Source organism: Scyliorhinus canicula, chromosome 1 (genome assembly GCF_902713615.1).
Source record: "Scyliorhinus canicula chromosome 1, sScyCan1.1, whole genome shotgun sequence".
NCBI lineage: Eukaryota > Metazoa > Chordata > Chondrichthyes > Carcharhiniformes > Scyliorhinidae > Scyliorhinus > Scyliorhinus canicula.
Genome location: NC_052146.1, coordinates 89,862,350 through 89,886,659, shown reverse-complemented (window position 1 = coordinate 89,886,659; position 24,310 = coordinate 89,862,350). Strand labels below are relative to the sequence as shown.

The following is a 24,310-nucleotide window of genomic DNA, read 5'->3' as shown; positions in this document are numbered from 1 at the left end:
CTTCTTACTGCCCCCATACTTGTACATAGCTGATAACTGATGTGGAAAAGACTTCTTCCCCCTCCCCCATATGCTTCTAATCTCAAACCACAAGCACACTTCCTGTTGGATGATTTCAGTCAGTTTTATTATTTGCCCCACCCATTGACAATGGCTGTACTGCAGCATATTTGTGTCACTGTTCAGCAACTTAGCAATATCACTTGTTTTCAAGCAGCAGTCTTATTTCTGCTTGGAAATATGTTTAATAAATAGCCAAAACATTCTGTGGAGAAAGGAATGACCAAACTAGCGGAGTGGATACAATGGGCTGGATTTTTCTCTTTGAGGTGGGACAAATCCCGGCTCGGTTGCCCTTCTCAAGAGAAAGTGCCCATAAGGACACAATTTTCAATGTAGACTGGGTGGCAAGGCAGGTGCAAGATGCCTTTGGTCTAGCCAGCCTGGAAAATGTTTGGAGGGAGTCACAGGGGCTGCTGGGTTCATACACAAAGGCCCACAGCTCTCCCAACCAGCTCACACCCACACCCGTCCCCCCAAAACACACTCCCTATGCCACATCCATCAAGCCCCACCCATCCCCTATCACCACTCATAACGTTCTCCCATGCTAAGCTATGTCCCCAACATCTTCCCAGCGTAAATCCGATGGTCTCTCATGACTCCAAACCAAGCTATGGCATTTCCATCCTCTTCACCCATGATACACTGTATAGACGCCTTACCCTATTGAGACAGGTGTTTTAAAAGAAAAGCTTTAAAAACAATCGTACATTGATAACTTTCAACTCTTTTTTTAAAAAGGCACCTCTTTGCCATTTAATCGGGTTGTGACAATCATCCAGACTCTAATGTTTCAATAGCTGAAACAGCAAGCACTTAACCTGTTTCGTAAATAAACATTGATCTATGCTGTCAATTTCACAGATATCCAAAATTGTGAATAAAGCAATATTTTAATAATAATCTTTATTGTCGCAAGTAGGCTTACATTAACACTGCAATGAAGTTACTGTGAAAAGCCCCGAGTCGCCACATTCCGGCGCCTGTTCGGGTACACAGTCTTTTGGGGCTTGTGGGAGGAAACCGGAGCACCCGGAGGAAACCCACGCAGACACTGGGAGAACGTGCAGACTCCGCACAGTGACCCAAGCTGAGAATCGAACCTGGGACCCTGGCACTGTGAGGCAGCAATGCTAACCACTGTGCTACCATGCCACCCTCCCTGAGGTTCAGGTGTTTCGGCAGGCCAAGGGCCCAGAAATCTATTAGCCTGTTGAAACACCTGAGCCTCAGGGAAAAGCATTGCTTAATTGACAGCTCTGGTTTTTTGATTCATGCTGCCAATTCCGCAAAGTGTACGCACACAAGACAAAAAAAATTCAAGTGCTTGCAATTTTCTTCTAATGATTCTTTAAAGGTCTGGATGATTGACACTTTTATTGTGCTGTAGTAAAAAGTTGTTTTTTAAAGTAGGAAGTTATTACTTATTTTTAAAAAACATCCCCACTGGCACTATAGGGTCCATTGCTTCTATACAGTGCATAGTAGATCAATGGGCATGGATGTTCCCTGGCTTGGCATGTGCAGGACCTTCTGAACTTGTCTGCATGAGGAAACCTTTTGAAAGGCAATGGTTTATTACACCTCTGTAGTGCTGTGAACAATGACACTTTGGAAAGTTAGCCCAACTCCATGAAAATTGTGGAGAACTAGGTAGGACATGCCTATCCCTACAATGAAGCTGGCCAGGCTGGGATGCAAGGTGCCATCACATGACGCGAGCCAGTCTGCACCCTTAAAAGGTACTCCCCAAGAACCCAAAACTCTAGGAACGGAGTTGGGATCTCAGAACCCGGTCCCACCCATCATTTTTAAACTGCTCCCAGGTCGCCCTGACTCAGTGGAAATCCAGCCCAATGTTTCATGGATTCAGAGTGGAGATCTTCATATTTTGCCTGGAAAGTATAACAGACTATGCGGATTAAATTAACACTCCATACTTTAGACTTCATCTCACAGAGATACAAAATCTAATTTTACATAGTGCCATTTTGCCTGGAATGAAAGTTGTAAACTGACAGCTGGCGCTGGTTGCTCCCCTAAACCATGCAAAATCACTTGAACACACTTATCTGTTCATTTAAGTTGTGGAGAAAAGCATAGGGAGTGGACTTTTAAGGAGCACCTTTACGTTCAGCAGGACTGAATCCCTGAAAGAGATTTTCTCCAAGTACTGATAGATCGGGGATGAAAGTGGTTAAAGACAAAGACGGGGACAAATTGGCCAATTATAATCTAGCTGAGGAAACACGATGCTAGCAAATTAACAGATCGCCATCTCTCCCCTAAACAATAAAAAAAAGTACCTGCAACAGAAGTGGAGGAGGTTGGATCTCAAAAACTGACCAAGACTCAATGTCACTGGTTGTAGGAGCTGCATCTTCACTGGCCCAGGGCATAGCTGTCTCCCGAAAGTCATAGTGCGCTGCAGTTTTGACTTCATCGCTTTCGAAAACCCGGAGGACATCAGGGATGCACTGGAGACGATGAATGGAAAATCACTCGACGGGCTGCAGATCCAGGTGGAACACACCTGGAAGGCGGTAGCTATGGCTCTTGATGTTTGACTCTTTTGGGTGGTGGGGGGGGGCTATTTCCGTGGCCAGGGAGGCAGCAATTACAGAGGACGCTGCTCCTGGGACTCCAGGTTTCCACCAGGTGCTCCGGTTTCCTCTCAGTTCAAAGATGTGCAGGTTAGGAGGATTGGCCATGTTAACTTGCCCCCTCGGGTGGGTTGCAGGAATAGGACAGGGGATTGGGCCTACAAGGGTGGTCTTTCAAAGGGTCGGTGCACTTGATGGGTCGAATGGCGTCCTTTTGCACTATAGGGATTCTATGACTGAGATGACAGACCTTCAGTAAACAATCTTCCTTCGTGCTAAGTATGACTCCTACCAGTGGAGAAATTTCCTCTAAATTCCCATCGACTCCAATTTTGCTCTGGCTCCCTGATATGTTACAATCTATGGATTATATTGCTGCTTACCTAGTCAATAGAAACGTGGAATCACATCATAGAGAACCCATGATCTGTTTTCAGGGTACTAAACCCACGTTATCTAGCAAAATAACCCAAAACACATGACAACTATTTTGTCACAATTTTTTGTCACAAAAAAATAAGATCAAAACCTAGCTTGTAATGCACTCTGGTGAACCTTCCTATTGGAGAATAGCAATTACTGTAAATTAACTTTTACATGTGAAGAACAGTGAAGACAGGGCATCATGGTGGTGCAGTGGTTAGCACTGCTGCCTACAGCGCTGAGGACCCAGGTTCGAATTCGGCCCCTGGTCACTGTCCACATCCTGCACATTCTCCCCATGTCTGCGTGGGTTTCACCCCAACAACCCAAAGATGGGCAGGTTAGGTGGATTGGCCACGCTAAATTGCCCCTTAATTGGGAATAAAAGTAATTAGGTACTCTAAATTCATTTTTTTTAAAGTGAAGAAAAAAGAAAATCTGATTTCTTCACCATCAGCTGTCTATCCCATTTCTCACTAGCTTGCAGAGGAATATTTTGCACATCTGGAGTCAAGTCTTCTTTAGGATAGTAAGTGCTCGGCCAAATGTTTTACAAGCTGGTAATTTTCTGTCACAGGTCAATGATGATAGATGATTTTTTAAATAATCACCGTAATTAATTAGATTAATGATATAACTTCTCAATTTATGAAAAAAGTAGTTTGTTGGAGCTGTACATCAAATGCACAATACAGACTACAGTGAGGATGAGAACAACTAAGAAACAGGCTGAAATAAAAGATAAGCCTTAGTTCCTGTTCTAATTGCAGTCAAAAATTACACCAGAGAACAGTCCAGTATGAGTCGCAGGACTGTCAGGAGTTCTACGAAAACAATTTTTAAACTTACTGAGAAGTTCCACAATTTTTAAGAAAGTAAAATTCGTCACACATTGAAAAAACATCATGCCAAAGGCTGTTCCCCAAAGGAGACCAGACGTCCTACCCTCACAAATAAATAAACGAGGAAAAATATTTGTCTCAGCCTTACATGTTGCAATCAGGATACACACCATTTAGCCCAAACAGTAAATGCTCAGTGTTTACCCTTGACATAAACAGTAGGTCTAATTACATTTACCCATTCCGTACCTTGCTCTTTACCCAACCTTTCAATCTAACCTAGAATGCAAGATAGCTCAACCACACCCAGCTAAACATTTCAGGAAAACAATTGGGTTAACTTAAACAGTGATTGCTTGGGATAAGAGCCTAAGATGACTTTCCATGTTAGGTACATTTATCAGTTAAATCCACTATTTGCAAGGTTTTTGAAGGCTATCGTTCATCACAAAAACATATTCCCTTAAATCGCACATCATAATCAACTGCTGTGGCCATTTAAACTTTCATTTTGAGGAAGGGGAAATACTTTGTTCCGGATTGTGATGAATTGATCATTCCCCATTCCTTGTTTTGAGGGCATCATCTAGATTTTCATACCTGGGTTATGTGGGTAGCGTGGAGGTGTTGACCTTGGGTAGGGAGCTCTTTCCAAGAGCCAGTGCAGACTTGATGGGCCAAATGGCCTCCTTCTGCACTGTAAATTCTATGATAATCTATGATTTATTAACTGAATTGTTAATCTATTTTTTCACACGTTACCGATCTGTACTATATTCTCAGGATTTCAGATTTTCACCATTTGCAGGTTATTTTAAAAATCTAACATTTAGGTCAAATAGGTTAAATATAATTTTTGAGATTAAAAAAGCTAATTTAAAAAATAAAAACACTGACTACTCAACGTCAGATTCAAACGTGTTCCCTCGACATTCATTGCTCACATAAGCAATGACTTGTGGGAAGACAAGAATAGTTAAGTACACACACAAGTTTGATTCAATGATTGGAATGGCTGTGCATACATTCAACAAATGATTTATGAGATTCCAATTTCACAGCAGTACACCCGGTCCCAATTTGACTAACAAGTGTTTTTTTTAAAAAGGAAAGTATAATGGGGAAGTGAAATATTCGTATCTGAGAGCAGGTTGCTCGGCTTCTTTTTAAACAATACACTTAAAAGCCAGAGCAACACAATACATTTACTTAAGAAAACATGCAATAGTTAAACTACTCTGTTCAAGGTTGTTTATTTCAAATAGTCCGATAATTCAAATTTGAGGACTAAGGTATGAAAATCTGGATGATGCCCTCAAAACAAGGAATTGGGATGATCAATTCATCACAATCCAGAACAAAGTATTTCCCCTTCCTCAAAATGAAAGTTTAAATGGCCACAGCAGTTGATTATGAAAAGTCTTGCCTTAAACTGAAACATTTGGCAAAATTGTTTTCCATCTCCGAACATGAAGCAGTTGATAAAATATATAAAACAAAATTAGGTATTGCTGCAGAAACACTTTAACACCCAAATAAACTGGCCCACCTTTCAATATGACAAGTTAAACATTGCAAAGCCCTTCTTTGGCTCAATATATCTTGGGCCGATTAGCTCAGTGGCCTAGACGGTTCATGCATGGTACAGAATGATGCCAACAGCATGGGTACAATCCTCATAGTCGCTGTGGTAATGAAGGCCTGCCGCCAGACCTGCCCTATAACCAATTTGTTTTCTCTAATGGACAGGGACACCTTAGTCCATCATGGACTAATTATCAACATCGGTCAATCGTAAATTTCTAAACAATCTTTTACAGAAGGCAACTTGTAAACATCTACAAAGGCAGCATCAAGCATTACAAAGTTGAGCAGCAACTAGGAATCTCTCTTTCCCGAGTTGCTGGTGTTTGTACTATTTTGTGTTTGTACAGTATTAGGAAAACAAAGGTAGTTTAAAGGAATTCATATTTGTATTGGCAAACATTAGAAAAAAGGCAGTATTAATTGTGTTTAATTTAATGTTTCTGTGCCTGGCAGGGTAAAACATATAGTTTAGATTCATGCTGGACAAAGGTGTTTGTCTGTGCGGGAGTTGATTTCAATTCCAACTCTGATTCTATTGTGCTTAGAGAGGGCTATGGCATGAAGAGCAAATAAACCAATAGTGATTTCAGTTGAAAATAGGTAGCGAGAGAGCAGCCAGCTCTCATGGCTATGCTAGAAGCAGTTGGTTTAGAAGGCTAGAGAGGGAACATCTCTCTCAACTTTGCTATAAGAAAAACCATAGTATGGAGTCATAGTTAAGAAAACAAGTGCAAAGCTCTGAACAGCAACTAGTTAAGGCAACTAGAGAAATGAAGAGAAGTTACAAGAAATCATAGGTTAAAGATACTAGAACAGAACACTGTTCCGTAAAGACAGATGGAACTGTGAAGGAGGAGGAGATGCCAGAACAATATCTGAAGTGATTTAAAGGCTTGTGGGATTTTACCGCAGCCTGTGGAACACGAGTTGAAATAAGTGTGGAAATCTGAGAGGCGATTTTGGAGTTTGTGTAAAAGCTGTTCAGACAAAGGAAAACTAAAAGGGGGTGGTGTCAAATCCTGCACCAGATGTGTTTTAAGTGCAGCGGAAGCTTTGTTTAAAAGTGTTATTTGGAAAATCGGGTCTGGATTTTGGTGAAACCGCGAAGGGAAAGCATTATTATGAGAGAAAATTTTAAAGCGTGATTTTGGGAGTGGAGTTTGGAAGCTCTCATATGACAATCATCGGGGGGGGGGGGGGGGGGGGGGGGGGGGGGGGGGGGATTCTGAAGAGAAAACCACAGGTACTATATTGGGTACAAGCGGGGTGCCTGTATTTGACCACAGTCATTTTGTGTGCTTAAAAAGGACTGTGTTAATGAGACCATTGTAGATTAAATGTACTTTGTAATCCATGCTAATCCTAAAAACTATGATCAATTCTTCAGCTAATGGGGAGGTAAAGGCGTATTGTATCATTGATCCTATTTTTTTCATGTTTAATAAATGTCTTTTTCTTTTGCTAAAAGTAATTAGCGGTTCTGTTACTCTGCTCCTGCATGTTTCATTAAAAAAAAGTGAAAGTCGCTCTTTCCCGTCCAGTTGCATCAACTGGGATCATAACAAAAGTGGGGGCTCATCCAGGATTTCAAAACGTAGAGAAAGAGCTATTGAATGCTGATGAATGCTGATTAGTAATAATTTGTTGCGATATTTTGAAACGTGGAAATTAAGTTACTGTATGTTGGATTGTAAAATGTGTTCTGATATTTATTGTTTTCAGAGGGAATTGGAAACGGAGAAGTTAGTAATGGCAGAAAGAGAAGAGAGAATTTCAACTTAAAATGCTGCCAGTTAAAGCAGAGACACTGGAGCAAGTTGGGGAAGGAAGTAGCTCTAGACATATAGGGGAAAGTTTAACTTTACACAAGCGCTTCCAAAATTGAGGAAAAGGATGCAAAAGCATTATTTCTTTTGAAAAGGTAACAAAACAGATGAATTGGCCAAAAGAAATTAGAGCATTACTTTAACAAAGTAGAGCAGCAGGTACAACGGTAAGGTGTATACATCATTGTCAGAAGAGGTATCTGTAGATTGTGATGTAGTTGGAAAAGCCATCCTTCGTGTGCAGGAGTTGGTTCCTGAGGCATACAGGCAGAAATTTTGAATGCAAGACAACAGCCTGGACAAACTCATTGAATTCAAGAGGGTAAAGCAACATAATTCTGACCGTTGGATTCAGGAATTAAAGATAGTGAGAACATACGAAGCCCATAGAGAGGTCATTCATTTAGAATAATTCGAAGATTCACTTCCTTTGGTTATTAGGATGCATGTTGAGAAACAAAAGATTTAAAAACTGCTAACTAGACAGCAGATTTAGCAGATGATTACAACGTGGTCCATAGTGCCAAACATTTTTCCATCATCCTTTTAAACATAAGGATAGAAGGTGGGAAGTAGAAAAGCAAACATATAGTCTAGGAAGAGATGGAACAGTTAGAAATGATCGAGAAATTTTACCTCCAATCAGAAAGGAATTTGCTGAGGGTGGAAGTGACATTTGGAGGCCGAAGTGTTGCCATTATAATAAAATCAGACACATTAGGGCAGATTGTTGGAAATTAAATTGAAGATCAGTTGCAGTAGTCGGAATGGAAGAATCTGAAAAGGAAACGTCTGTAAAATCTATAGCATTGGTGCAGGTGAAACACTCTTTCAGAGGATAGGTCTCAAGATAGTTCAGACAATTATTTGAGTACTGTGCAATTATTTGAGTACTGTGAAGGAAGTTAGGCTATTGGAGTTTCTAGATGTTTTGTTTTAAAGGGGGAAATATTTGCTTATTCATCTAACAAAGTAAGTAAACAAACTAACATTTTGAGATACTGGAGAAGATCAAACATTGATGGTAGCTGATGATAAAATATCCTGGAATACAAGTTGTGTAAGTTCTTAGTACAAGTTTGTACTAAGAAATATGAATGGAAGGGATGAACCTGTTTCTTTGTGTAAAGTTAAGGAGTAATTTTGCGAATTGAATTGTTACATTGAAACAGCTAAAGATTTTGACAAGCAAAGAGATGTTAACACACAAAAATGACATTATGTTTGTGTTAAATTTAAATACAAATTTACCACGTATGAATTTGGAAAGTGGGCTCGAGAGTGGAACTAGGCCTACTAGTGACGAAAAAGACAATTAACAATTGCACTGTAGACTTCGGAGTTCAAAACTGGAAATCGGAAGAAAAGGAATCATGACTTGACTTATGTCAATACCATGTAGATTCAAATGATGATGCTGAAGTTAATGTCCTTGTTTTTCTTAAATCATTGTAATTATATGACATTTAAGGGATTGATATTTGCAATGGTAAATATTAGAAATAAGGTATTGTTTTAATTGGGTTTATTTTAATGTTTCTGTGCCGGGAAGGATAAAAATTAGATTCATGCTGGACAAAGGTGTTTAGATGTGTGGGGGTTGGTTTCAATTCCAATTGTGATTCTATTGTGCTTAAGAGGGCTATGGCATGAAGAGTAAACAAACCAATAGTGATTGCAGTTGAAAATAGCCAGTGAGAGAGCACGGAGCTCTCACAGCTCTGCTAGAAGAAGTTAGTTTAGACAGCGAGATAGCTTTGCTATCAGAAAAACCATACCATGGAATCAAGGTTTTAAAAATCTTTATTAGTATCACAAGTATGCTTACATTAACACTGCAATTAAGTTACTGTGAAATTCCCCTAGTTGCCACACTACGCGCCTGTTCGGGTACAGGGAGGGAGAATTCAGAACGTCCAATTCACCTAACAAGCACATCTTTCAGGGCTTGTGGGAGGAAACCGGAGCACCCAGAAGAAACCCAGGCAGACACGGAGAGAACGTGCAGACTCCACAAAGACAGTGACCCAAGTGGGAGTCGAACCTGGGACCCTGGCGCTGTGAAGTAACAATGCTAACCATGCCACATGAAAACAAGTGCAGACATCTGAAGAGCAGGTACTTAAGGGAACTAGAGAAATGACAAGAAGTTTCTGAGAAGTCTGAGGTGAAAGGTGCTAGAACTGCTGAATAAATAGACAGAACTGAGAAGGCTGAAATGCCAGAAAGATATCTGAAGTGATTTTCAAGCTTGTTAGATTTTACAGCCTGTGGAACGTCAGTTGAAATAAGTGTGAAGATCAGTGGCTGGATTTCAGAGTTTATGTGAAAGCAGTTAAGACAAAGCAAACCTAAGGGGATGTTGTGAAATCCTGGACTGGATTCACTGTTAAAAGTGAGGAAGCTTTGTTTAAAAGTGTCATTTGTAAAACATGGACCAAATTTCAGAATACAAACCATAAAAGGAAAGCATTATTGTGAGAGAGGATTTTAAAGTTTGTTTCTGGGAGTGGAGTTTGGAAGCTCTCATATGATAATCATCTGGACGGGCAGGGAAGAGGAGAAAAACCATAGACACTAACTTGGGTACGGAGCCAAGTATGTATATTTGACCCCAGTCATCTTGTATACTTAAAACAGATCGAGTTAATGAAACCATTGTAGTTTAAGGTGTACTTTGTAATCTGTGTTAATCCAACCTGGGTGTAATTCTTATGAATGGGGGGGGGGGGGGGGGGGGAGGGGGGGCAGGGGTTAAAGTAAAGAACTATTGTACAGTATAACCCAGTTTTTTCATGTTTAATAAATATCTGGCATGAACATGATGGGTTAAATAACCTTCTTCTGTGCTGTAATTTTTATGAGTTAGTTCTATGATCTTTTTCTTGTTGCTAAAACTATTAAACAGTTAGGTGACTCTGTTCCTCCATGTTTTACTTTTTAAAGTTAGTATTTTGAGCAAGGGTTCCATTTTGGGATCTTCCTGCCCAGGTATTACATCAACTGGGATCATTAAAAACAAGGATGTTTACTGAGGCCAGCCAGCGCCTGTCCCACAGAGTGAGACTTGCTCCCTGCATTCAGAGACTCCCAAGGTGCTCGCTATTTGGCAGGAAGAGAGGCCCGGCTCCAGTCTCACAACCTGGCAGCGACTCCGTCCCACCCTTTCCACCCGCATCAGAAATACCCCCAGCCCCCGCACCTACCTGAAACAGCAAAAACCGCACTCAACCCGATTGCCAAGATCAGCCGCTTCCAAACTCGCATCTTAAACCAAAGCCGCGGCCATTCTTTGCCCTCAAATCGCCGAGCTCCTGCCCTTAGTCTCGCCGCCACCGCCCGACATAGCAACGCCTAAGCCCGCTCCAATATGGTGATCAGCAGGAGACTTCCGGCACACGGCCCGACCGTGTAGTCTCATTGGTTAGCGGTTATGTCAATCTATTCGACGTCGGTTCCGCAGAGCTGACGTTATGCCTGATCTGGCACACCGGAAAGACCATTTCAGATTAGGGGGTATAGAAGGGGCGGGGGGGAGGGATTAAAACCGAAAGGGCTATAAAACAGAAACTGTTCAATTTTAATTCATGTTAGCTGTTTGCTCTGATTATAAATAATAGAATCATTTTAAAACTACAATTATTGTAATATATTGACTGTTTACCTGCTTAATTATTATTGATAATTTAAAACACCCCTCTGAGAATATTGGTGCTGTCCCAAAGTGACAAAACTGACAAGTTTGTGCAGAGGTTGAAAGCTCAGCAATTCCCAGTAGTATTTAGTAATGGGACATTCACATCAGGGCTGAGCAATGGGACATTCACACTATTGTTTTGAGCAACTGCAGACATGTTACAGGCATTGGGCAATCTGGGTTATTTTGCAATATGATCTGTTGGATTTGAATCATGGAATCATATAATTCCTACAGTGCAGAAGGAGGCCATTCGGCCCATTGATTCTGCACTGACCCTCTGAAAGAGCACCCTATCTAGGTCCACTACCCTGCTCTATCCCGGTAACCCCACCTAACCTGCACATCTTTAACACTAAAGAGCAATTTATGATGGCCAAACCACCTAACATCTTTGGACTGTGGGAGGAAACCGGAGCACCTGGAGGAAACCCACGCAGACATCGGGAGAAAGTGCAAACTCCACACAGTCACCCAAGGTTGGAAATGAACCTGGGTTCCTGGCACTGTGAGGAAGCAGTGCTAACCACTGTGCCACCGTGCTGTCCTGTTGCAAACATTGCCCTTGGACTAATTGTCTTTTTTCTTTAAAAAAATAGACATTTTATGTTTGTAAGATTTCAGTCCTACCTTAAATACAGTAAAGATTTTACAAAATCACAGAATGGTCACAACACAGAAGGAAGTTGCAGCACCTTCACCCCATCATGTTTGTGCTGGCTTTCCGATTGAGCAATTCATCTGATGTCACTCCCCTGCACATTCTTTTCTGTTAATAATCCAATTCCTTTTTAAATGTCTTGATTGAATCTGCCTCCGCCACACTCTCAGGCAGCGTATTCCAGATCCTAACCACTCTCTGTGTGAATCTGCCTCCACCACACTCTCAGGAAGTGCATTCCAGATCCTAACCACTCGGTGTGTGAATCTGCCTCCACCGCACTCTCAGGAAGTGCATTCCAGATCCTAACCACTCGCTCCGTAAACAGGTTTTTTAATGTCGCCATTGCTTCATGTAAGATTTCTGTCCTACCTTAAAAAAAATACAGTAAAGATTTTACAAAATCACAGAATGATTGCAACACAGAAGGAAGTTAAATCTGTGCCTTCTTCTCAATCTTTCCACCAATGGGAACAAAGTTTTCCTACCTACTCTGTCCAGACCCCTCATAATTTTGAAAATCAAATGTCTTCTTGTTTTGTAATCGGGGTTGAGACAGAAGTTTTGTGGATTGTCTATTTTCCCAAAGAATGCGGCTCAAGTCTGTAGTTTCTCAAAATCATTCCCCTTTATTTATAGCAAACATTTACACTATTGGACTTCTTCGTGAGGAAGGAGCTTCTCCTCCTTCCAGATGTCTCTTCCTTCTCTGTTATGTGACCTGACATCATTATATAAGCGTCACGCATGCTTCTGCTGTTGAGCCTTTACATCTCACCCAAATCTGTATCCCATTCATATTTACACCCTCCTACGCCTCTCCCATTGTCTCAGACGTCACAGGATTAATCATTGAGGTGCCTTGACCAAACTCCCGAATCTCGTTCTGATCTTTTGAGGTTGACGATATTCCATACTCTCCCTTCTGTCGGTGTGAGTGTTTGTCTCCTAGATAACTGTAGAGTTTGTAGTAAGTCTTTCCTCTTCATCAAGATCTGAGTATTAAGTCCAAATTTCTATTGGTTTGCTCTCAAAGAATATTAAGGCACTGAGGTTTCTCCTTGATCTGTCTCAATCCTGTACAATCTTGGTTTTGAACGGCGTGAGCCCGAAAAGCAGCTTACCGTGGCACAGCATGGCCGTTGAAAACCGGGAGACCCAGCTCCCGGGATCTACCCGGCTCGCAATGCTTCGCGAGATTCGACGTAATTTTACGAGACGTTGCAATGTGAATCCTGCCCATTGGGTGGGATCATTTTTGAGCAAATGTGCATTTTGGAGCGAGGCTCAATGTGCAGATTCCCGAGGGCTGAGGCTTGGGAATTCAATCCCTTCACCTCAGAGACCTCGGACAAGCACTGTTCAGCACTGGTCCCCACAAACAGAAACAGCACTCATGGAGGGCCGCCCAGGTGATCGGAGGCCCCCAGCTGTATGCCGTTTGGGCAGGGTGAAGCCCTGGCATTGCACCTGGGTTCCAGACTGGCACTGCCAAGGTTTCTAGGTGGCACTGCCAGCTGCCATAGGCACTGCCATGGTATCAGGTTGGCACTGCCATAGTGCATTCGGGCTGGGGGCAAGGTCAGCGATTGTTTCGGGGGCCTTGGAGATCGGGACACTATTTAAAAATTACATCCCAATTTCTCACTACAATGGGGAGTTCTGACGAGTGGAGCTCCCCACTGTCCAGAATGGCTGTGCATTCCCTGTTCAGCCGCCTTATTCAATGCAAGTCGCAGCTAAACACACTCGCTAAGGGACTTTGTTCCTTTTTGGGAAAATCGCGCCAGGAGATCTTTCAATGACTGTACCTTCCTTCAGTTGATCTTGAACCCAAACTCTCTCCCCAGGCCTCAGCACTGGGAACACATGAGCTCGATGCCAGTGATTAAAGATCCAAGCCTAGGTGGTTCTCTGTTCTTCCTCACGTTATGTTCTGTGTTGTGGCCGTGGTAAAGATGCACACAAAACATCTAGTTCTTTACCAGTAAGATAGTTTATTGACAAAATTAACACGTGGAAAGATAACTAATGAACTATAACACAAACGGTAACGATGAGTGAATTCTTTTGGAGCTACTTACAATGCAACTGACCTCTGATATGACTTACTACCAACTGCCGGATCTCTGGAGTCACATGGTGATCACTATCACCACCTGCTAGTCGGAGGTCATATAGATGACAATATACATTACTGTACAAATGCATATCACCACACCTCATGCTGTGTTTCCTTTTTCGTGGCCATTCGTAGTGGTGTTAGATTTGAGTGTTTGTTCTTGCTGCTAATGGCATAAATAGAACAGATATAATTTCTTCCATTAAGCAAGTAATACCTGGCCACCAGATTGTTTGATGTGCCCTTGCACAGCATTGTGCTATTCTTGATGACCTTGGTGAAGTCTTTGAAGAATACCAACCCAAAGTTATCTCATATGACTACTGTTTCATTGAGGGTGGCATCGTACCACAGTGGTTAACTCTGTTGCTTCACAGCGCCAGGGACCCGGGTCTGATTTCCGCTTGGGTCACTGTCTGTGTGGAGTCTGCAGGTTCTCCCCGTGTCTGCATGGATTTCCTCCGGGTGCTCTGGTTTCCTCCCACAAGTCCCAAAAGGTGTGCTGTTAGGTGAATTAAACATTCTGAATTCTCCCTCAGTGCACCTGATCAGGCGCCAGAGTGTGGCGACTAGGCGATTTTCACAGTAACTTCATTGCAGTGTAATGTAAGCATACTTGTGACAATAAGAAAGATTATTATTAAGATTAGTATGTAATCAATAACTGTGAGGTGCTTGTGCTGTTCAAAGTACTCGTGCAGTATCGGATTAGTGAGAATATAGTCAGGCCATCCTTCCAGACAGCGCTCTCAGAATTGGAGACATTCTTCATCTCATTGCTGGGCTTCGCAATTCCTTTCATGTTCAGAAGGGTGACTCATGGCTTAAGGTTTGTTTCAATTTTGTAAAGCAATCCCATAACACATTCGAAAACATTTTCGCATGTCGACATTGCTGCCAATGCTTCTTTTTCTGTATTGGCATATCGGTGTCCTGTTTCTGTTAGTGACCTTGAGGCATAGTTGACAGGTCTGTGCTTGCCATCTCTCTGCACTTGAAATAAAACTATCCCCAGACCTGTAGACAATGCATTTGCTGCTACTATGGTCAGTAATTCTGGGTTGTAATGTGCCAAGATGTCAGAAGAGATTAGCACAGTGGTTAGAACAGTTGCTTCACATCTCCAGGGTCCCAAGTTCGATTCCCGGCTTGGGTCACTGTCTGTGCGGAGTTTGCACTCTCTCACCGTGTCTGCGTGGGTTTCCTCCGGGTGCTCCGGTTTCCTCCTACAGTCCAAAGATGTGCATGTCAGGTGGATTTGCCATGCTAAATTGCCCTTAGTATCCAAAAAGGTTAGTTGGGGTTACTAGGTTACGGGGATAGGATAGAGGTGTGGCCTTAGGTGTTGGGCTCTTTCCAAGGGCTGATGCAGACTTGATGGGCCGAATGGCCTTCTTCTGCACTGTGTAACCCAGTAACCCCACCTAACCTTTGGACAAAAAGGAGCAATTTAGCATGGCCAATCCACCTAACCTGCAAAATGTTGGACTGTGGGAGGAAACCGGAGCACCCTGAAGAAACCCACACAGACACGGAGAGAATGTGAAAACTCCACACAGTCACCCGAGGCTGGAACTGAACCCGGATCCCTGGAGCTGTGAGGCAGCAGTGCTAACCACTGTGCCACCCTGCCACCCTGAAACAATAATGATCAAATGGCGTTATAAATAATCTGAATTCCTTGTCCAGAGGCAATTACCAAAATCCACTGTTTACATCCAATTTCATAAATAAAGTATTCTTGATTAGTTTGGCCATCGGGTGGGCGGATCTCACATTCCACTGATTTGTTTAGTTGGGTTAAATCCATACAGATTCTTATAAAGGCGATTTTGGGGCCATAACCATTCCTGAGCACCGTTTTGTTGGCATGGTGACTGGTGAGATAACCCGTTGCTGTGCACCGTCTGAATTTCACCCGTGACTTTGTCCACGAGTGGTTAAGGGACTTACCTCGGTGTAAAGAGGCAAATTGGTTTAGCATTAGCTCATAGGGTGATAGGGTACTAAGTCTTAAACTTCCCGCAGCCTGTAAATGATTTTGGAAATTCATTTTGAAATGTACTGCTGTCATTCTCATCAGCAACGTCATCCACTGTATGGATTCATTTCACTTTTAGGCATTGGCCGGGTCTCCGGCCTCCTAGCTGCGCGTTTCTTCGTGGCGGGAGGCAGTACGCCATTTGCTGATGGCGGAATTCTCTGCTCCTTCCGCTGTCAACGGGAATTCCCATGGAAGCCACCCCAAGCCTCCGGCAAATCCACGGGCAGGGGTGCCCTGCCAGTGGGACCAGAGAATCCTGCTGCCAGTGAATGGCCTTGATTTTGAATGACATGGAATCGTTTGAGGCTTCCTTCATCTTTATATTCCAACTTTGCTTAAGTCTGTATTACTCTGTATAAACCATTACTCTCTATGGAAATATTTATACATTTGCACTGCTACATGAAGCTGGATCTTATCCTCCTTCCAGATCGCTCTTACTTCTTAATCACGTGATCTGACATCATTATTATGTCAGCAACACGTAAGCTACTGATGTTAACCCTTTACTGTACACTTCTCCCAACACAGAAGGAGTTTATTAATCCCATCATGTACATGCCAACCAAAATCCTACACTCCAACTCTTGGTCCAGAGTCTTGTAGATTACCACACTTCATGTGCCGATCCAAGTCATACAGTCATTACAGGACAGAAGCAGGCTATTCAGCCCATCAAGTCTATGGCAGCTCTCTGCAACATAATTCAGTCAATCACATCCACTCTGCTTTAAATTAATATCCTACAAAATATTGGAGAAATGTAAGGTATGAAAATCCGACAAATTCCCAAGACCTGATGGCCTGCACCGTCGGGTTCTAAAGGAGGTGCTGCAGAGATAGTAGGTGTGCTGGCTGTGGTTTTCCAAAGTTCCTTAGATTCAGGAACGGTTCCACTAGTTTAGAAGTTGGCAAATGTTACACTGCTTTTCATGAAATGAGGGAGAGAGAAAGCAGGGAACTGCATGTCAGTTAGCCCAACATCAGTTTTTGGGAAAATGCTGAAATCTCTTATAAAGGAAATCTTAACACTAACCTGAGAAAAGCATTATGCTGAGAACAATTCGACATAGGTTTACTAAAGGGAAATCCCATTGACAGGAGTGTAGATAAAGTGGAACCAGTAGATGTAGTACACCTGGATTTCCAAAAGGCATTCAATAAGGTGCTATGTTAAGAGGCAGATTAAGAGCTCATGGCGTTGGGGTAATAGTTAGCATGGAAAGAGCATTGGCTAATGAATAGAAAACAGAGAGTTGGCATAAACAGAACTCTTTCAAGTTGGCAGGCAGTGAATAGTGAAGTGCCGCAAGGATAAGTGCTGGGGCCTCGACGATTAACAATCGGAATTATTGACATTCATCAAGAGCATAGGGAAATGTATCTAAATTTGTTAATGATACAAAGCTTGGTGGAAAGATAAGCTGTGGAGAGGATATAGAGAGGCTGCAAAGAAAGAGGAGGTGGGATTTTCTGGCCCTCCCCACCAGTGGGATCGGACATTCCTGCTGAAGGAGACCCCCACACCCCTCCCCCAGTGGTAGGTTTCCCGGTGGCAGGACGTGTGAGCCATGCAAAATGCTGCAGACGTCAACAGGATGAGAAAATCCTGCCGCCGGCCAATTGCGGACTGCCTCTTCCATCGGAAACTCACCGCGGGGAGCTGGAAAATCCAGCCCAAAAACAATTGAGGTGAGTGGATGATAAAATAGCAGCTGGAGTAAAATATACAGGGAAGTGTGAAATTCTTTGCTTTGGTTGTTAGAATGAAAAAACAGAATTTTTTTTTAAAAGGTAAGAAACTTGTATATGCTGATGTTGAAAGAGACTTGAGTGTGTTTGTACAAGGAGGCCCTCCCGCTCTTCTCCCACCCGGCGTGGGGGGCGGAGAATCGCGCCCCAAGTCTTTTGGTGAGACCACATCTGAAATATTGTGGGCAATTTTGATATCCACATGTAAGAAAGAGCATTTTTGTATATGGGGTGGTACAGCGGGGGTTCACTAAATTGGTCCCTGGGACGAGGGAGTTGTCCTATGATGAAAAGCTAAGTACATTGGGCTCTTGTTCTCTGGGATTTAGAAGAATGAGAGGCAATTCATTGAAACCTACAAAATTCCAAAGAGGCTTGTCAGAGTAGACGCTGAGTGATTGTTTCCGCTGGTCAGGGCATCAAAAACATGGGAGCCCAATCTCAGGATAAGGGTCCAATCATTTGGGACTGACACAAAGGAAATTTCTTCACTCATGGGGGTTGTGAATCTTAGGAATTCTTTACCCCATGGAATTGTGGATGCTCCAGCATTGAACACATTAAGGCCGAGACAGACAGACTTTTAGTCTGTCAGGAAATTAGGAGATATGAGGAGCGGAGAGAAAAAGGAGTTGAAGCCTAAGGTCAGCTATTATCACGCTGAATAAGAATATAAGAACTAGGAGCAGGAGTCGGCAATTCAGCCCCTCAAGCCCACTCCACCATTCAATACGATCATGGCTCATCTCCTCTCGGCCACAACTCCACTTTCCTACCTGATTTCTCCTCATCTCCGTTTCAAATCAGCTACCCATTATCCTAAAACTATGACCTGCCGTGCTAGATTGCCCCACAAGAGGAAGCATCCGCTCCACGTCTACTTTGTCAATACCATTTATCATCTTATATACCACAATGGCAGCATTGTGGATAGCAAAATCGCTTCACCACTCCAGGGTCCCAGGTTCGATTCCGGCTTGGGTCACTGTCTGTGTGGAGTCTGCACATCCTCCCCGTGTGTGCGTGGGTTTCCTCCGGGTGCTCCGGTTTCCTCCCACAGTCCAAAGATGTGCAGGTTAGGTGGATTGGCCATGATAAATTACCCTTAGTGACCAAAATTGCCCTTAGTGTTGGGTGGGGTTACTGGGTTATGGGGATAGGGTGGAGGTGTTGACCTTAGGTAGGGTGCTCTTTCCAGGAGCCGGTGCAGACTTGATGGGCCAAATGGCCTCCTTCTGCACTGTAAATTCTATGAAATCTATGAAATCTATGAAATTCAATCTCTTCTTCTAAACTCAAGAGATCATAGGCCTAAACTGCTTAATCTCTCTTCATAAAACAAACCCCTCATCTCTGGAACAAATCTAGTGAACTTCCTCTGAAGTGTGCCGAATGCAACTACATCCCTCCTCAAATAATGGAACCAAAACTGTACACAGTACTCCAGGTGCGGTCTCACCGATGCCTGTACAGTTGCAGCAACACCTCCCTACTTTTATACTCTATTCCTTTAGCTATAAAGGCCAAAATTCCATTTGCCTTCCTCATTATCTGCTGTACTTGCGTGTTAGTTTTCTGAGATTCATGCATGAGGACACCCACATCCCTCTGCACCAAAGCACTTTGAAGTTTCTCTCCATTCAGTAAATAAGTTGCCTTCCCATTTTTCCAACCAAAATGGTTAACCTCACACGTACCCACATTAAACTCCAGCTGCCAAATTTTGGCCGACTCATCTAACCTATTTATTTCCATTTGTAAATTTCTTATTTCCGCATTGTAAATTACTATCCCACCTATTTTAGTGACATCTGCAAATTTGGCTATAGTGCCTTCTATCCCTGCATCCAAGTCATTAATATAGATTGTAAATAGTTGGGGCCAGGTGACCAAACCCTGTTACATCTTGTCTACCAGAAAAAGATGCATTTCTCTGGATTTTGCTTTCTGTTGGTAGCCAGTCTTCTATCCAAGGTAATAAATTACTCCTAATCTCATGTGATCTTAGCTTGTACATTAACCTTTTTTGCAGCACCTTATCAAACCTTAGGGCAGCACGGTAGCATGGTGGTTAGCATAAATGCTTCACAGCTCCAGGGTCCCAGGTTCGATTCCCGGCTGGGTCACTGTCTGTGCGGAGTCTGCACGTCCTCCCCGTGTGTGCGTGGGTTTCCTCCGGGTGCTCCGGTTTCCTCCCACAGTCCAAAGATGTGCGGGTTAGGTGGATTGGCCATGCTAAATTGCCCGTAGTGTCCTAATAAAGTAAGGTTAAGGGGGGGTTATTGGGTTACGAGTATAGGGTGGTTACGTGGGTTTGAGTAGGGTGATCATGGCTCGGCACAACATCGAGGGCCGAAGGGCCTGTTCTGTGCTGTACTGTTCTATGTTCTAAATGGCTTCTGAAAGTCCAAATATACTACACTACAGGAGGTCCATTATCCACTTGATTTGTTACATCTTCAAAGAATGGCAGAGCAGGCTCGATGGGCCAAGTGGCCTACTCCTTCTCCTATGTCTTATGTTCTCATCCCTATCGCCCTACTGGTCTGTTTCCCTCAGTGCCTCTCCAATTTCTCTTCCGGTCATCTCTTCTACCACTCGTGTAGGCAACAAATTCCAGGTCATGAACACTGTGAGCATGATTTAACGGCCACGTCGTGCTGGGGGCGAATCTGAGCAGCCCGGTTAGACCGCAGGAGAGTCAGAAATCGGGAACGGCCAGGGGACGGAGAGGGGAGTGGCCACCATCGGTGGAGGGTCACCCCTGGGCTGAGAGGCTCAGTGCACACAGGTCCGACAAGCTACCCACCAGAACGTAATGGGGGCAACCCCAGCTGCTGCCTGTCCCTCTCATCAAACACCCCCAGGACAGAGCACTGTCCGTGGTAATATGGTGAAGGTCACTTTAACCACCACTGACCATGGCCGCACAGCTGAAGGCTATCACTAATAAGGAATTGGCAATGTTTGTAATGTGAGAACTTCACAGTTCCCAAGTGGATTCCTGTGGGTATACGTTCCATGTCACAGGCAGGTGTTACTGCTTAGCAACCCAACCAGACTGTGAGGCCTGGAAACTTTGCCTGAACACTGAGGGCTTCAACACTGTAAGGCATCCAGCGGACAATCAAATAACCAAGAGCTGGGTTTCAACACTAGGGACATCCTGTGACCAGAGGGTGAATATGTGGATCGGGAGGGGAGAGGGGGTCATGCAGTACCTGAGCCCAGTCCCAGGACTGCTCCTGGTTGGGGTCTGGGGTCCGGTGCCTAGGGGCCCCTGCTGTGCCCGGGGGCTCCTGCTGTGGCGGGGTCCTCCAGCACAATCTGCTCATTAGATGGCACTCTGAGAGGTAGTAAGAAGTCTTACAACACCAGGTTGAAGTCCAACAGGTTTGTTTCGAATCACTAGCTTTCAGAGCACAGCTCCTTCCTCAGGTGAATGAAGAGGTGAGTTCCAGAAACATATATGTAGACAGAGTCAATGATGCAAGACGATACTTTGGAAGCGAGTCTTTGAAGGCAATTAAGTCTTTACAGGTCCAGGTCTACTCCCAACTGGAAAGAGGGATAATCACAGGTTAAAGAGGTGTGAATTGTCTAAAGCCAGGACCGTTGGTAGGATTTCGCAAGCCCAGACCAGATGGCGGGGGGGTGAGTGTAATGAGACATGAATCCAAGGTCCCAGTTGAGGCCATACTCATGTGTGCGGAAAATGGCTCTAAGTTTCTGCTCGGCAATTCTGCATTGTCACGCGTCCTGAAGGCTGCCTTGGAGAACACTTACCTGAAGATCAGAGGCTGAATGCCCTTGACTGCTGAAGTATTCCCTGACTGGAAGGGAACATTCCTGCCTGGCGATTGACACGCAATGTCTTTTCATCCGTTGTCGCAGCATTTGCATGGTCTCGCCAATGTACCACGCTTCGGGACATCCTTTCCTGCAGCGTATGAGGTAGACAACATTGGCCGAGTCGCATGAGTATGTACCACGTACCTGGTGGGTGGTGTTCTCACGTGTAATGTTGGTACCCATGTCGATGATCTGGCACGTCTTGCAGAGATTGCCATGGCAGGGTTGTGTCGTGTCATGGTCGCTGGTCTGAACCCTCCATATACACAGGATCTGCTCAGACGAGGAGGAGCACAATAGACATCTACAGACACTGAAAGATGCCCTCGTACAAACGGGATATGGTGCTCAACTCATCGATCGACAATTCCAATGTGCCACAGCAAGAAAACGCACTGACCTCCTCAGAAGACAAACACAACCGACAGAGTACCCTTCATCGTCCAGTACTTCCCCGGAAAGGAGAAACTACAACATCTTCTTCGCAGCTTTCAACACGTCATCGATGAAGACGAACATCTTGCCAAGGTCATCCCCACACCCCCACTACTTGCCTTCAAACAACCGCACAACCTCAAACAAACCATTGGTTGTAGCAAACTACCCAGCTTTCAGAATAGCGACCACGACACCACACAACTGAAAGCTAGTGATTTGAAACAAACCTGTTGGACTTTAACCTGGTGTTGTAAGACTTCTTACTGTGCTCACCCCTGTCCAATGCTGGCACCACATCACTCTGAGAAATGGCAAGGAATGTAAGGGTGGGGGAGACTTGGTGCATTAGAGGGTACTCTAATGCATGCCCGGAGGGCCAGGAAGGCCCTGATCCTCGCCTGCTTCTTATAGGATGTGGCTTTGTTCGTCATCTCACTCCATCTCCTGATCTCACCCACTGTCCCCTCCACCGTCCCCTCCCATCTGATCCGCCGCTCCCCCCCCCCCCCCCCCCCTCCCCTCCCCAGGATTCACATCAGAAGTGGAGGCAGCCTGCTGCTTACTGCACCCTGTGGCCTTTGATGCCCCTGGCAGTCATCCCCTGGAGTGCTTTAGGCCGGTGTGCCTCAACTGACTTGTCGGTGGCACATGCCTCACCATGCCACCCTGTTCCACCCACTGACCCCATGTCGCACTGTTGTCAGGAGGGGGGGGGGGGGGGGGATTCCGGAGAATCTGTGTCCGCCGTTGTCTCTCTGCAGGGAGGTTCCAGGTTAGCCTCCAGCGCTTCCTCCTTCCAGTCGGTGCCCTTGAGGCCCTGGGGGTCACCTCGGGATGGAAGAGCAGATGGGTTGAGCTCCAGAAGCCCCTGCAACATCTGGATCTGCCAGCCCTGGCATCTCCCCATTGTCTGAACCATGGTGCCTGTAGTGATCTCTGTATATGTTAATACATGATTAGTTAATGTGCAGTCAGTACAGTCAGATGATCACTAGATGGCAACACTAACAGGAACTATATAAGGAGTTTCCCACTCTTTCTTAGTGCTAGTGTGTGTGTATTTCAGTTAGAGGATAGACGTGACCAGTTCAGAGTGGAGTGTATTATATTAATTGTTAATTTAATCTAATCTTAGTTAATTCCATTACTTGTCAAAGTATTAAAGTAAAATAACTCACAAGTATATTATTTTGTTGCTCAATAAATTATTTGTCATCAACTGGAAGACTTTGACTATTTATCATCAAGTTAAATACAATTTGACTACATAAATGAGTAATATATATATTAGATCTCTGTAATATAACACTAATCAAAAATGCCTCCAAGAATGGGGCGGCGTGGTGGTGCAATGGTTTGCACTGCTGCCTCACAGCGCCAGGGATCTGGGTTAAATTCCAGCCTTGGGTGACTGTCTGTGTAGAGTTTGCACTTTCCATCCGTGTCTGAGTGGGCTTCCTCCGGGTGCTCTGGTTTCCTTCCTCCCACAGCCTAAAGATGCGCACGTTAGGTGGACTGGTCATGCTAAATTGCCCCTTAGTGCCCAAAAGGTAAGGCGGAGTTACTGTGTTAGTGAGAAAGGATGGGGGCATGTGCCTAGGTAGGGTGCTCTTTCAGAGGGTGAGTGCAGACTCAATAGCCTGAATGGCCTCCTTCTGCATTGTAGTGGCTCTATGATTCTATGAATGGGTTAGCCATTTAAATCAATTTGGAAAATGATTCAAAAATAAAATACTCATTTAATCACTCAATAATTCTGAAGCTGCTACTGTTTAGAACCATAAAATTCACAGTGCAGAAGGAGGCTATTCAGCCCATCGGATGTGCATCGGCACTTGGAAAGAACACCCCACTTAAGCCCAGACTTCCACCCTATCCCTGTAGCTAGACCTTACTAAGGGACAATTTAACATGGCCAATCAGCTAACCTGCACACCTTTGGACTGTGGGAGGAAATCGGAGCACCCGGAGGAAACCCACGCAGACACGGGGCAAAAGTGCAAACTCCACAGCTACCCAAGGCTGGAATTGAACCCGGGCCCCTGGTGCTGTGAGGAAGCAGAGCAAAGCACTATGCCACTGTGCCTCCCATAACTTGGGTTGATGCTTTCAACCTCTGGAATGAAGTGGATATAACTTGTAGCTTCCCAGTATCAGCAGGAAGCCATGGCCCACCGATACTGAGAGAGAAAAGTATGCACTTGTGCTTAGAAAGCCTAGCGAACTTTCTGACTCCAGTGGCAGCCTTGAGCTTACGGCAGGACATTCTGTGTAGGTCTCGGCGTGGCGCAGTTTGAATGTAGCCATGCCCCTTTGTGATGCAGCAGCTACGGGAATGCCCGTTCAGGTCAGGTGCTAAACTGCAGATTTGTATTGAAGACACCAAGCAACAGGTTTTAC

The 24,310-nt window shown here is 44.2% G+C and overlaps 1 protein-coding gene across 2 annotated transcripts in view; it reads right to left on the bottom strand.

The window, feature by feature from the left end:
• Window positions 1-24,310, bottom strand: part of wasf2 (WASP family member 2) — a 116,780-nt gene that overhangs the window by 33,864 nt on the left and 58,606 nt on the right. The window contains exon 1 of one of the 2 annotated variants that reach the window (XM_038795184.1): window positions 10,551-10,750. The exons of the other annotated variant lie outside the window; for it this stretch is intronic. The gene's annotated coding sequence lies outside the window, so the exon portion shown is untranslated. Of the gene's footprint in view, window positions 1-10,550; window positions 10,751-24,310 lie in introns of those variants that run through there. 2 annotated transcript variants of the gene reach the window in all.